The 15,842-nt window shown below is 43.4% G+C and overlaps 1 long non-coding RNA gene across 4 annotated transcripts; it reads left to right on the top strand.

The window, feature by feature from the left end:
* Positions 1–382: 382 nt before the first annotated feature.
* On the top strand, positions 383–8,272 carry LOC142699090 (uncharacterized). Of its 4 annotated transcripts, none has more exons than XR_012865980.1 (4): positions 383–769; positions 3,750–4,193; positions 5,279–5,373; positions 7,765–8,272. It is a non-coding gene; the product is annotated as an uncharacterized LOC142699090 (long non-coding RNA). The 4 variants fall into 4 exon arrangements; XR_012865982.1 differs by lacking the exon at positions 383–769 and having other exon boundaries at positions 2,708–3,870; positions 4,009–4,193; XR_012865979.1 differs by lacking the exon at positions 383–769 and having other exon boundaries at positions 2,708–4,193.
* The last annotated feature ends 7,570 nt before the right edge of the window (positions 8,273–15,842 follow it).

Genomic DNA, 15,842 nt, shown 5'->3' with positions numbered 1-15,842 from the left:
AGCCAGCGCAGCGCTCCCTTCCACCTGCTGTACACCCCGGCCCTGCAACACAGTGTACAGCGATGCCATTCGTCAGAATGGCATCAACTCCTCCTCACATGCACTCTGCGCTGTGAGGAGGAGGAGATAGAGCGCAAGCGCCGGAAAACCCGGCCATCACTCGGCACACATCCCGGTGATGGCCGGGTATTACCCGGCCCCATAGACTTCTATGGGAGCCGGGCGGCCGGGTACCCGGCCGAAGATAGAGCATGTCCTATTTTTTGACGGCCGGTTTCCCCGGCCGTCAAAAAATCGGTCGTGTGAATAGCCCCATTAGGGGTCTATTATTCCTAATGCAGCCGGGTGCCGGCCGATTTATGAACGGCCGGTACCCGGCCGGGAAACCCTGTCGTGGGAATGAGGCCTAACGCAGCATGTGATTACGATTTTTATAAATATTATTCACTTGTATTAAATAGATTTCTACTACATGTAAACATAAAGGTTTTCTATATTTTCTTTGCTATCTTTTCTCTACCCCACATGGCCACTCTATGGTGATGCAGGTGGTGGCGCTATTTCACTGTTTACCTCCGGCAGCAGAAGGGCGAGGTGCAGCCCTGCCACACAACAACAATCCTGGTTCCGCAGTAGAATGTTCAGTTTTTTTGGTGTAAACTTTTTGCATAGATTTTCATTGTAGGATCTGTACAAAGTGGAGCTGCCAGGAGATCGGAGACTTGATGAGATGGACGCATGCAGCTCCCGTCAGGAACATACTGGTTAGGTGAGTAGTCCCACCTCATAATATCCATGAAATATGGAAATAAATAGGTTTTGGACAAATATCAAACTATCACTGCCAGGCAAAAAACTTTAAAACAGAATTTGTAATAAATATTAACTGTAAAAAAAATAATCAAATACCAATTTAATTTTACTACAAAACACATAGCACCTCGATCAGTGGTACAAGCATCTTTGGGGTACTCCAGCGGGTAGAGTTCATAGAACAGGGTATAATACTAGTAATACCAGTTCAGTATCAGGGCATAATAAATGAGTAGTCCCACCTCCCCTTTCTCATCCATATTAGGCTCTGTTCACATCTGCGTTGGGGTCCCGTTCTGACGTTCCGTCGGAGGTTTCCGTTAGAACGGGATCCTGAGCAGACACCGACGAAAACCAGGGGTTTCCGTTTCCATCACCATTGATTTCAATGGTGACGGAGCCGGTGCCCGTGGTTTCCGTTTGTCTCTTTTGTGCTCCGGACCCTTCGTTTTGCCGGAAGCAATAGCGTAGTCGACTACTGAAATCAATGATGATGAAAACGGAAACCCCTGGTTTCCGTCGGTGTCAGTTTGTGTCTGCTCGGGGTCCTGTTCTGACGGAAACCTCTGACGGGAACGTCAGAACGGGACCCCAATGCAGATGTGAACAGAGCCTTAGGGCATGACCAGACGTGGCGGAATTGCTCTGCAATTCCGCTGCGGATAGTCCGCAGCGGAAATCCGCAGCGTACACGTTTCTCCATTGCTTTCCACAGCTTTTTAGTTGGGTTCGTTTACACGTTGCGGACAATTCTGCGGAGCATAGGCTGTGGTGCGGAATTTGGTGTCCGCAGCATACACTGGCTGTTGCGGACGTGTAGCGGACTTGTTGCGGACTCATTGCGGAATTTCTCCATTGACTTCAATGGAGAGTGAAAATTCCGCAATGAAGTCCGCAGATGTTATGTGTGCTGCGGAGCGTACTGGTTTTACTAACATGATAGTTCTTATAGTTCTTCATTCTGGCTAAACCTATGTATCTCTAGATCTACAGCCAGACTGAGGAAGTCAATGGGGCTCCCGTAATTACGGGTGATTACGTGTGTGCACCCGTAATTACAGGAGCGTTAATAGGCGATGTCAGTAAATAGTCACTGTCCAGGGTGCTGAAAGAGTTAAACGATTGGCAGTAACTGTTTCAGCACCCTGGACAGTGACATCCGATCACAATATACATCAGCCTGTAAAAAAAATAGAAGTTCATACTTACCCATAACTCCCTGCTTCTTCCTCCAGTCCGGCCTCCCGGGATTACGTTTCAGTCCAAGTGACGGCTGCAGCCAATCACAGGCCAATCACAGGCTGCAGCGGTCACATGAACTGCCGCGTCATACAGGGAGGTAGGGCTGGATGTCGAAAGAGGGACGCGTCACCAAGACAACGGCCGGGTAAGTATGAATTTCTTTTTCTTTTACTAGGGAAAGGGCTGTCCCTTCTCTCTATCCTGCACTGATAGAGAGAAGGGAAGCCCTTTCCCTCTCAATACGCAACGGCCAGTCCGCATCAATTTAATGCCCATTTTAGGCAAAGCCGCGACAGAATCTGCAACGCAGATTGTGTGCGGCATTGATGCGGACAGTGTATGCAGAACTCCGCCACGTCTGGTCATGCCCTTAGACTGTCACACAGAAACCTCTGCATGTTCTTTATATCCACAATTTCTAGTTATAATCCCTCCTCATCGGGCTGCAGCGGCCAAACCGCAGGAGAAGTGGGGGGTGTGAACATAATCTTAGGCAGCCTTGGCTGGAATTACAGCTGTGATTGGATAGAGTAGGTCACATGTGGACACGAAGTCCCTGTTTACACACCAAGTTTTTTGCAGGTGGAAAAATCTGCCTCAAAATTCCTTCTGCCGCTTTTTTTACGCATTTTTCGACCACGGCCATTGAGCACCGCAGGCAAAAATGCTGCGAAAACCATTTTCTTTGCCTCCCATTGATGGCAATGGGAGGTCAGAGACGGAAACGCTTGAAGAAAGGGCTTGACGCTGCTTTTTCCTGTGAGTGTTTTTTTCTCGTGGGAAAAACGCCTCTGCATCCCATTGAAATCAATAAGATTAGTTTTCGGACGTTTTTTGGTGCGGTTTTCGATGCGTTTTCCACTTAAAAAAACGCTCCAAAAAAACTCTGTGTGAACTAGGCCTAATATTTCTCCATATATTACATGTGGCTTTTGCAGCATATTTGGCTGTGCATCCTTTGCATTACGATCTACTGCAGATTGTTACTGCTGCAAGTTTATGCAGTTTTCTAGAACCCTATTCACATTCATACTTTATGTGTCAATTTGACCATGGAAATCTGCAATAAATATGTAACATGTGAACATAGACTTAGGAGCTGCACGTGATGTTTCAGGCTACATTTACACACTGCAACCAGGTTACATCACACTTGTCTTCTCTCCCAGATTGTCCTGGAGACTTCCAAACTAGGGAAGATCTTACATGATGTAGCTGCATAAAGGAAGGCACTCTGCTGGGACTATTTGTGAGGGGGAACTCTGCTTGTAGTGGTTATTGGGGGCAGTCTGCTGGCACTAATTATTGGAGGCACTTTGCTGGCAATATGGTTTATTGAGGGGTCTCTGCTGGTAGTGTTGTTTATGAGGGGGCAGTATACTGGCACTGTGTAAGGGACAATACTCTGCTGGCACTGTATGGGGGCACTCTGCTTAGTCTAATGATGGGGTCGCTCGCTGATAACTGAGGCTTCTTAGCTGTCCTTATCGGTGGGGTTTACATAGGAAAGAAATTCTCAAACCACATCTCAAATCTCCCTGTAGTTGATTCTAAAAACAGACAAGTACGGCTCAGAAAAACGGCTGCAAACAAATAACCATTGATGTGAATGGAAATTAACAAAATGTTTTTTGCTTTCTGCGATTATTATTTACATGTTTTATAAGACATGTTACATCTCGTGTTATACACAGCAGGAGGCAACAGCACACGTCTTATCACACAGGAAGAGGAAATACATCAGAAAGGGAAACGGGAAGAGGAAGAGCAGCCATGTCATACAGGAAATACAGGGAAGTGACATCATCACAGGAGGTAACGTATATCCTGTGTGCGGGGACCCCAGAAATATGATGAGACTGACGTATCAGGGCTGATACATAGTAATGTTATGTAATGTTATGTTATTATATATCATTACGTGTGTGTTTAGGCTGTGCTTATATATGTTAGTAGGTCGGACCAGAAGGATCGCGTGTTCTGTATACAAGCTCCAGATAAGAAGAACATGGATCAGCACATCAACACCAGCGCTCCTGGGACTGCGCTCCAACCACACAGCATTTCATCCGGAGGATCGACTGTTCCGTAGTCCAAAACGTCACTTCTCGGGTTCTATTCCTACAATGGGGGAAAAAGTCAGTTACATATTTTCAGTAATTATTGTTACAATATCTCCATTAAGGAAATCTCATGTATGGAATATTTTTTTGTATCACCTTAACTTCTGGTTACACCTGAAATGCCCTATAAGGGTATTTAGATATCATAGAGGGGGGTATCACGCTGGAGACCCTCTCTATGACCCAAATGGAAGCTCTGCGCCACCTCTGTCCAGAGGCTGTGTGTGGTATTGCAGCTTTTCTGTATTGAAATGTATAGGGCTAAGCTGTCCACACACCGCACATCACCTGTGGACAGGTGTGGCTCTGTTTTTGGAAGACATCAGCTCTATTTTTCTAATTATGTACAACCCCTTTAATGAAATAATCTCTTTAGAGGGTTTTCTCCATCTCAGACGTTTATGTGATATCCACCTATGCGCATGCACGCAGCTCTCTCCGTTCTGTACTATGGGAGTTACGCAAATAGTTCAACAGCGCTCAGCTGTTTCCGAAACTTCCATAGAACAGAATAGAGAGAGGGACGTGCGAGGCCTTTCCCAAGTCATTCTCCACCTGGAATCAGCAGCCATTAGACGGGACAGGGATCTGGGAACAAAGCAGGACAGGGTCAGGGAGAGACCTCCGTTTTCCACATAGGTGTGAGTCCCAGAGAAATAGTAAGATGGGAGTACCCCTTTAAATAAAACTTCTTAGTGATGATCCATTTTCTTAAGGTGTTTAATTAAACTATGGACAGTGGGGTCGAAGAACCGGCACCCAAAATATCTATACTGGAGTGACATGCCTGTTACTAACGCTGTATACAAGCTCCCCCCGTATAACAGACAGGGCCCTCACTGAGACTTTGTAGGGGCTCCTAGAGACAAATATATATTGATGTACAGACATTTTCCCCTCCGTTATTGTGCAGCACGACCTCCCCACATATAACAGGCAGGACCCTCACTGACCCCCTGGACAGACACATAGGCCTGATTATATTTATATCTTTATATTTTCCATTATTCACCTGCAGGAAATGTTATTTTTAGAAATGGGGAGAAATACTTGGAATTGTGTTTTTTTTAGTTTCTGATGTTATTTTTGTTACTTCTCAGGTATAAGGAGAAAAGTATCCGGCACATACAAGATGAGACGTGGATGAAGATGTGCGGAGGACTGTACCCCACCGGGAAAGAGCGGGCTGTCACTGGTATTACCATGGGGCAGATTTACTAAGGCCTCATGCACACGACCGTAGTGAGGGGCATTGACCGTGACTTACGGCTCGTACGTCCGCGGAGTGTCACCCACGGCCAACCTCAAATCGCGGGCCGTGCATATGACCGCGTGCATTATTTTCTATGAGCCTGTGCCGCAAAACACGACCGTAATAAGACATGTCCGTTGTTTTTGTGGTCCAGGTTCCTGGGCAATGCATGGACCGTGGAAACCAAGGTCGTATGCATGGGTCCATTGAAATGAATGGGGTCGCAATTCACCTGCAGATTTGCGGGTGAATTGCGGCCGCAAAAATAAGTTAGTGTGCATGGGGCCTAAAACTATCTGAGTTTTACACAGTGTAACTGATACAAGGAAGTCAGAAATTGCGCCAAATTTATCACAGTGGTGCACGATGTATGATAGATTTTGCTAGACATGTTAGACACTTTTCTCTTCCTTATACCACCTCTTGGTTGGCTTAGTTTAAGACACGCCCCTTTATTCTAGGCCACGCCCCTTGTCAAGCACGCCGCAAAATGTGTCTAAAACAATTAATAAATATGGCGCACAACGTGTACGCCATAATTCTGGCTCAATTTGAATAGTAAATCTGCCCTACTATAAATGTAATATAAATTTGGGGTTAGTATTCAGGGCATATTCCCTATTTAAAGAATTGATAAGAGTCGGGAATCCTTCAGCTTAGTCCATACACTCTACTATCAGTCAGTACAGGGAGTAGTAGTACATATAAAACATTACATTGTCACCATGTCAGCTTTATTCTGCCTGCACTGACAGCACAAAGTCTTCATGGTGACTGCAGGACTGGAAGTCAAGGACCACCTCTATGATGTCCGCGGGACCTAATAGGGATATGGCTCTTTTTCCATTTATTTGTTGTTGTACTGTAATGAGAATATTATTTACATGCAGTATTTATTGCTAGGGGTATTTTTTTTTCTGAAAATTCTATAAAGAGCAAGTGGTGTAGGATTGGTTCAGACTGGTGACATCAAGACACAAATGTGACCTCAAGAATTCGTCAATGAGCTGATAATCCCGGTGCCAATTCTGGCTGCAAGTAATATATAAAGGGGCACACCTACCTCAAGTACTGGCACAGTATAAGGTCATCAGGGTGACTGCAGGACTGGAATTAACGCTCTTTTATGAAAAGTGTGTTTTGCAATGTTCAGCACATGGCAGCTTTGTGTATATAGTAGTATATAGACCCTACTGCACTGATTCTTCATACTATACCCTAATAGAGCATAGTTGACAATATTTGGAATTTCTTTCTAGGGACACTTCGGTTTCAGATGGATTGAGACAGGACTTGACAGGGCCTTCCTTTGACAGAACGTGGTTCATTGGGCATGGCTTGTCATGGGGCAGGGTTAGTGAGAATACACTTTGTGTACCAGATATTCCCTGTATTCTGTCCTCACTATAAAAACATTGCAGTAAGGACAGTATAGAGGGAGGGTATCGCCTGCAGAAGTGATCTAAGTAAGTATGGCACGTGATCACTGTGGCCAGTGATTGACTAGTTCGATCATGTGCCGATACGGGACATCACTGGTCCAGCCTATGTAAACAGGCCGGCAGGGGATTGTGAACCGCCGGCACTGGAGCCGCAGAGAATAAGAAGGTGGGTATTTGCTAAATGGTGCAATTTTCAGTTTGAATTACAATTTTTATAAAGCCTGGAAAACCCCTTTAATACCAAACCCTAAAATGTATTCAGACCCCCGGACAAATCCCCTTTATGTACTTCCCGCTCCTTCAGCAGCTCTGGGTCCCAATCAGCTCCGGACCCCAGCTCTGCTGGCTGAGCCAGGAGCTGTTAGTGATATTGGCCTTTACATATTGGAGTAATCCAATAGATAACAGCCAATTTTTTAAATAAAATCCTGCGATGTAGTTTGGGTGGGCACTGCGCCTTTGATTGCATGACAAATTTTTCTTGGAGTTCCCCTTTAAAAATTGGTAAGCGGCGGGTAACACAAATACTTCACACGTGGACAGTAAAGTAAAACCCATTTTATTTTGACTGTATTTCTGGACCGGACTGGTCCGGGACTAAACTTGACTGGTCCCTTCGTCAGGTTAAGATCAGATAAAGGGACAAGTCGTGCCAGAAACGCGTATTTAAATAAAATTCTACCATCGCTTGGCGCCCTATCTGTCCCCGTTTTGAAACCTTTGTGTTAACCGCATCTTAGTTGAGCAGATTTACTTGTGAATTTTGTATCTTAGTTGAACATAGAACGCACTATCTACCTACCTGGCAGATAAAGGGTCTTGGTGTGGGTCACGGGGAATATCTTCAAGAGAGCAACTCTTCACTAGGACATTTTATTTATTCTTGTTTCAGAACTGAAGGGAATGTACCGTACAACATCAGCAGGAGGAAGCCCTGGTGTCGAGAACGTCAGCCATGGAAAGGGATGTGCCAGATCAAGGTCTCTACGCTAAAGAGGCAGCAGATATGAACCACTAATGTCCATCTAAGAATGCCGGAACGTCATCCGTCCACACCTCCTCCTTCCCATCCCCCACTGTCCAGAAGGGGTTTTTAAGGTCCATCCAATTAAAAGACAACTGTCCAGAAGTCTTTGAAAATGAAGCCTTGTCCATGATTCGCAGGGCTGAGGTGAAGTACAATGGTTTTGGGTGTTTAATGGCAAGTCTCTTCAGATGCCCGGCAATGGACTTCCTCCCCTCGTCCTGTTTGGTAGGGTCTCTGCACTCCCTTTCCTGTAGAACAGCTGCCTCTACAGATTCCCAAGGCCATCCATATTTTTTTCCTGTCTGGCTGATAGCAACACATGTCAATAAAAACATACCTCAATGTATTTATTGTATTTCTAATAAAAATGGATAGACAAATACATAAAAATAATTTGTTTTAATTCCAAAGAACTTTCATAAAATCTATATTATACCTGTGTAATCAATTGTGGACATGGTCACTGATTCATTGAAGTCCAGCAAAGAAATCCCCCAGCCTGAGACATACTGTACTCCGTGTCAGAAGAACAAGAAGCTACAAAAAGAGAGACAACTGCATCCAGTCGATGTTCTTATCAACAAAGAGGTTTAAAAGGTGAGAAGACTAATTGACATTTTTTTTCAAGGTATTACTCTAGGGAGCGCTCCTGTTATCATCTTTGTCTCACACTGTATTTTCCTAAGGTACTGTATACATTTCACTCATTAATGCCGACCTAGCCAAGTGAGCACACAACAAACTAAGCCTGCGCACCCAAATAGAGTACCAACCATCTACACATCATTCCAATAAAGGAGTTTTGCCTTTGCACAGCGCTCCAAGGGGAGCACAATACAACTTCAATACTGCAAATACCTAACCTGAACGTCACATCTGCACCTTCCTCTTCTCTTTTGAAGATGTTAGTGTACAGAGTAGTAGGGGAATTGACCAGACATGATGTGCTGCCTCGTGGACTGTCCTATATTTCCAGAGCGAAGGAAAGATAGGTGGTCTGGCCAGTTGTAGACTTCATCCCTAACATCTGACACAGACCAAAATAAGTATTCGGCACTCAAAGCCAAAGTTTTAAGAAATCTCAAGTGCGCCAACTACAGCGGTCAGCCGCCATTCGGAACGAAGCGCCAACTACTGGATGTACCAGCAACCAGAACGGCACAGTGCCTGATGAAGGTCATGTAATGACCGAAGCGTCGCACTAAGCCTCTGGCATCTACAACCACTTGAAAAAAAATCAAGATTTCTTCTTTAAACTTCAGCTTTGTGTGCCAAATACTTATTTTGACTACGATTGGGTTGGGACCCTATTCGTGCACCTACATCGTCCAGTGCGTTCTGAACCACTACTTATCTGACACAGACCATCCTGGAGCTGAATGTCTCTGAGGCTGCTCTTTCAAAGTTGCTAATGTAGCTCATCTGGGCTCCATAGACCCAACCTTTATATATGACTCCTAGAGAAATGGGTTAGTGAAAGAAAAAGGTAAAATTCAGATCCTGGAGGCCATTGAGGATGTCAACCTTTGGACCTTGATTGGCATCTACGCCATATTTTCAGAGTAATCCATCAGATGTCTCAAGAAGAACATTTTATGAGGAAAGGACAATGTTGATGAGATTGCAGGTCCTCCTGTTTCTAACTCACATAATTATTACCCAGCATCCAGGTAAATAGTGCATACAAAGTCCAGAAATATAACCAGGCGACTGTCCAGATAAACATTGGATACAGCGCCCAGAAATGGTGCATTGCGCCCCGATAAATATTTCCTTAAAAGGAATGTCCGAGAAATTAAACTAGTTGCATGGAATGTTTTGAAATGAAAAAAAAACAGCCATTACTCACCTGTTAAATCCCCTGCACCCAAGATCTGGTGGTCAACCCGATGGGTTGATTGAAGAGACTACCCTACGTGGATCGACACCCGCTACAAAATTCTCACCCAAAAATTAAGATATGGAATAGGTTACCCCTTTCTATGGCAGATCGAATAGCCGTAATTAAAATGATAGTATTACCCCAGTTGTTGTATCCATTGATTAACAGTCCCATATGGATAGGAGAAAAGACGTTTAAATGCATAGAAAGATTAACCCCTTCCCGACATTTGTCGTAAGTATACGACATGGAAAGCCAGTGCTTCCCGCAAAATGTCATATACTTACGCCAAATAATTGGCACCGGCTCAGAAGCTGAGTCGGTGCCATCATCGCCGGATCTCAGCTGTATCTGACAGCTGACAGGCATGTGTCCAGGGCAGACCTGGGATCTTTTATCAAGCCCCCGGCTGCCATGACACCCCATCGGAGACCCGTTATAGCATTTGCGGGCCGCCGATGGGTGACGGGGAGCTCACTCCCTCTGTAAACAAAGTTAGATGCCGCGGTCGCTATTGACGGCGGCATTTAACGGGTTAAACGGCCGCGATCGAAGTAAACTTCGATCGCGGGTGTTGGAGCAGGAGCTCAGCTGTCATCAGACAGCTGAGCCCCGGCTCCAGCCTGCACGGGAGACCCGTGCAGGACTTAGGCTAGGCTCACGTGAAAAGGTGTCAGCCTAGCCTAAGGCCCCTTAGTGACAAACGTAAAAAGGCGTATTGTTGGTCACTAAGGGGTTAAGACATTTTCTAAATGCTGTTTTGAATACTTTGAGGGGTGAAGTTTTTAAAATGGGGTGACTTTTTGGGGGTTTCTAATATATAAGGCCCTGAAAGCCACTTCACAACTTAAAAAGGCTCTGTCACCAGATTATCAAATCCCTATGCATGTGATCAGCGCTGCAATGTAGAAAACAGTAACGTTGTTTTTTTAAAAAAAACAATAATTTTTGCCCAAGTTATGAGCAATTTTATATTTATGCAAATGAGCATTTAAATGGACAACTGGGCGTGTTTTCTCGTATTTCCAACTGGGTGTGTATTGTGTTTTTACCAACTGGGCGTGTTTACTTGATTTACCAACTGGGCGTTGTGAATAGAAGTGTATGACGCTGACAAATCAGCATCATACACTTCTCATCGTTCCCACCCAGCTTCTTTCACTGCAGAAATACAGCGTGACGTTACCCACAGGTCCTTCAACCTTGTCGTCGGACAAAGAAGATACATCGGCTCCAGGCGTCCAAAAGGTTAATATGATTGATAAAGAATAAAAAACGGGATACTGAGGCGCTGCTTGATAAAGAGTTAATACATTTAATTGAGGTAGTATAAATAGACAATTGCTACGCGTTTCAACGCCGGACTGGCGTCTTCCTCAGGCAAGTTAAGATGACAGCAAGGAGGCACATATTTATACACATACAGATTGCAGGGCTAATTAAGCCTAATTCAGACCAGAGTCCTGAAAAAACCGCCAAAACCAGCGGGTCAGAGTTCAATCCAAACGTAAAGTGTTAAAACAATTCATTGTTGTCATATGTTAACAACATTAATGGAATTAAAATGATCAGACAGTACATAACCGCATAATTGCATAATTATATAGTAATTAAATCATTTAAACGAAATGGCATAAAATATTTGCGCAAAAAGGCAATGGATTATGAAATTGCACATTGAACATAAACTTAAAATAACACAAGAATTGAAGTAAGATAAATAAAAATGCATTTGCAACTGCTGGATACATATAGAAATAATTGTACCAACAATAGCAACGCGTTGTCATGGAGACCAGAAGCGACACAGCCGGGAAGAAAGTCAAAACGCCAGTGGAACGCAAGGTGAGACGCACAGCAAGCATCTCATAGGGCGCAGGCAGGACAAGTGTTTGTTTATGACACAGCAGGGAAGGAAAATCAGAACGCCAATGGAACGCAAGGTGAAACGCATAGACCGTTGTCATGACGACCGCTATCAAAAGAGATAAGGTGGCCGGGAGAGTCCAATCGAACCCATGAAACGCATAGTGACACGCAGGGTCGCGCATACAGAGAACCTAAGGGTTGCAACGAAACGAGGTCTGGAGCATCACGAAAATGTAAGTAGAAAGATTATATTTAGATGTTATTCTGTCAATAATGTGCAGACTATTGAAATAATGGTCATTTTGGTGGGAAAAATTACAGGTATTGTCTGGAGTGCTAATAAAATAAGAAGATAAAAGAAAAAACTGGACACCTCCTCTATAATAAAAGAATAAAATATTAAAATGAAAAAGAATTAAGCAATATTAATATTCATAAGAAGAAGCTCATATGTAAAAATGCTTTAAAAGGTGCATTTTTTAAAATTAGTAAAGGGTATCAGTCCAATGTAGATTCTGCGATGTCATTGAGGCCATTTGGATACAAGTTCCCCAGTTTGTAGATCCAAAAGTTTTCCCTTTGTTTTAACCTAATGAACCTATTGGATATATCTACAGGAATATACTCAATAGGGGTGACAGTTATGAGATCAAAGTTACATTTGTGCTTTAAAGCAAAATGACGTGATACACTATGTTTGGTGTATCCACTTTTAACATTGAACCTGTGTTTGTTGATCCTGTCTCTGAGGGTTTGGGTAGTACGGCCCACATATTGTCGGTTACATGGACATTGGAGAAGATATATAACATAGCTGCTTCCGCAGTTTAAAAAGCTTTTTATCTGAAACTTTTCGTTAGTTGACATAGAAGTAAAATCTGTTTTTTTATTAGTAATACTCAGGCAGCACAGACATCTCGTTCTCCCGCAGCGATATGAACCATTCATAATCAGAGAAGTTTTGATAGGTATTTGGGAAATATTCCGAAGTTCACTAGGTGCAATTAGGTTCCTCAGGGTTTTCGCCCTTCTGTACGTAATTTTTGGTTTAAACTGGGAGGATGTCTTTCATAAATTGGTCATTTTTAAGGATATGCCAATATTTATGTATTGTAGAGCTAATGTACTTACTGCCTTTATTGTATGTGGTGATAAAATTACAGCTAAAATCAATCGATTTTTTAGGGTCTTTAGCCACAGGGTTGATGCACTCAAATTGTGTCAGAGCCTTCGCCCTAGTCTCTGCACCATTAATCAGACTCATTGGGAAGTTTTTTTCTATATAACCTGTATGATGGAAAAATGGAAAATCCAATAAACAAAGTTTTGATAAAAAAAAAAAAAAGTACTTGGATACACTCATGGGTGACCTAAGAGTGTTATACAGGGCTTCTAGGGCTTTTAAACAGTGTTATACACGGTTTTTAGGGGCTTTCTTGAATTACAGGTTCGGTCAGAACTAGTTCGGTCCGAATCGAACTTTTTCATGAAATTCGGCGAACCAGCCGAACCGAACTTTTCATAAGTTCGCTCATCTCTACTGGCTAGTGCCAGGAGAAAGGAGGGGATTGAACGGTCAAACCTCCTACACTGTGTGTCGCCATTTTTTGAGCTAACACACAGTGTAGTAGGTTTACATACAGTAGTAATCACACACTAAAACACGTACATACACAGACCTAACTTACCTGTTCCTGCCGCCGCCGCTCCCTCCCGTCCGTCCGCTCCGTCTGCTCCCTCCGCTCCAAGTGCTTGCTTCAGAACACAAGTCCGGAAGCCGCGACCGGAAGTAGTAATCTTACTGTCCGACCGCGGCTTCCGGTCCACAAGAAAATGGCGCCGGACGTCGCTCGGCCGAAGACCTTCAATTTGGACTGTGTGGGAGCGGCGCATGCGCCGTTCCCACACAGACGGCGTACAGCATAGTGGATGGAACGGGTCCCGTTCGCATTCACTATGGGGCTGTATGTGCCGTATTCCATGTCTGTATGTGTCGTTAATCGACACATACAGAGATGGGAAAAAAAATGGCAGCCCCCATAGACAAGAAAAAGTTTAAAAATAAAAAAAAGTAAAACACAAACACACAAATAAATAAAACATTTTTTAATAAAACACTAAAAGCAAATTGATATAAATTTTTTTTTTTTTGCGACACTCGTCCTTTAAGGACCAATGATGGGCAGATAAAATAAAGCAGCTGCAGCCTAGCATCACCAGGGTGGGAAGGGCCACGATTTTTGTCCCTTCCCAGCCTCATAATACCAGCCTGCGGCCTAACCGTCGTTTCAGATGGTCAGGCACTGAATCGTACTCGACTCTTCCCGGTATCCCTGGCGGCAGTGGGAATTGGGGTAATAATAGGCGTTAGTGATAGCCTTGTTACTGGCTAATGCTAAGCCCCAGCCTTAGTAATTGAATGCTGTCAATCAGACAGCAGCCATTACTAAGGCCATAATAAAGTATTAAAAAAAACAGCCATAAGAATTTTTTTTTATTGAAATGAAAACTCCCCCATGCAACCCTCTTTCACAATTTTTTTTATTTTTTTTAAAAGTAGATCATTGAAGTATTCCAATGAATCTACGACATAGTCCAAACGGTCCAGCGGAACCTACCAAAAAAAAGTTAGCTGTATAACATTTAAAAAAACTTAAATTTGCCACAATTTGCCCTGATCCTCCTTTTGCTGCGTTGTTGATCTATGATACTAAAGTAACACAGTAAGTAGAATTCTTAAAATCTTTTCTATACCTCAAACAGCACTTTAGCAAATAAACAACAAATGTTTTCCTATTTAACCCCTTAATGACCGGGCCATTTTGCACGTTAATGACCAAGGATTATTTTTTGCTTTTTCATGGTTGCATTCCAAGAGTCGTAACTGTTTTTGTATTCCGTCTATATAGCCGTATAAGGGCTTGTTTTTTGTGGGACGAGTTGTATTTTGTAATTGTACAATTTTTAGATGCTTATAATATATAGATTAACTTTTATTAACTTTATTTTAGGAGAGAATTGAAAGTAAGCAGCTATTCCAGCATTGATTTTCACGTTACAAATTTACGCCGTTTACTATGCAGCGTAAATAACATGTTCACTTTATTCTATGGGTCGGCACGATTACGGGGATACCAAATATGTAAGGGTTTTATATGTTTTCCTACGTTTGCACAATAAAAAGCCTTTTAGAAAAAAATTACTTGTTTTTGCATCGCCGCATTTTTACGAGCCGTAAAGTTTTTAATTTTTCCGTCAATGTGGCCGTATGGGGGCTAGATTTTTGCGGGCCAATGTGTAGTTTTCATTAGTACTATTTTGGGGTAAATAGGACTTATGGATTAATTTTTATTTAAGTTTTATGGGGGGAATGGGAGAAAAGAGAGAATTTTGCCGTTGTTTTTTGCGTTTTTTTTGGACGCCGTTCATCCGGCGGTTTAATTAATGTGTTCATTTTATTGTTCAAGTCGTTACGATCGCGGGGATACCATATATGTGTATGTGTGATTTATTTTGACACTTTTACTAAGTAAAACCCCTTTTTGGGCAAAAAAAGTCGTTTTATTTGATTTTCACTGTAATTATTATTTATTTATTTTTTTCACCAACTTTATTTAACTGATTGACATTTTTTTTTTTAGTCCCACCAGGGGACTTCACTATGCGATCTGCTGATCGCATATATAATGCTTTGGTATACTTGGTATACCAAAGCATTATTGCCTGTCAGTGTAAAACTGACAGGCAACCTGTTAGGTCATGCCTCCGGCAGATGCTGAAGGCAGACCTGGGGGTCTTTGTTAGACCCCCGCTGCCATGGAAACCTGACGGCGACCCGCGATTTGTTTGCGGGGGCGCCGATGGGATGACAGAGGGAGCTCCCTCCCTCTGTCAAACACATTAGATGCCGCTGGCAATGGGTTAAACTGCCGGAATCGGAGCGCGCTTCGATTCCGGCAGTTGCAGCAGGAGCCAGGCTGTGTATAACAGCCGTGCTCCTGCCGCTGATCGCGTGGGTACAGTGTCAGTACCCGCGCCATCACAGGACGGATATATCCGTCCTCCTGCGCGAACTAGCAGCTGCAGAGGACGGATATATCCGTCCTTCGGCGTTAAGAGGTTAAAAAAATGTAAATGCTGCGTGTTTGTTGTGTAAAGCTAGTAATGAGAAAACTCTGATAAATGGGGGGAC

The sequence above is a fragment of the Rhinoderma darwinii genome, unplaced genomic scaffold, assembly GCF_050947455.1.
Source record: "Rhinoderma darwinii isolate aRhiDar2 unplaced genomic scaffold, aRhiDar2.hap1 Scaffold_128, whole genome shotgun sequence".
Lineage (NCBI taxonomy): Eukaryota > Metazoa > Chordata > Amphibia > Anura > Rhinodermatidae > Rhinoderma > Rhinoderma darwinii.
This window is presented reverse-complemented; position numbering and strand designations above follow the sequence as displayed.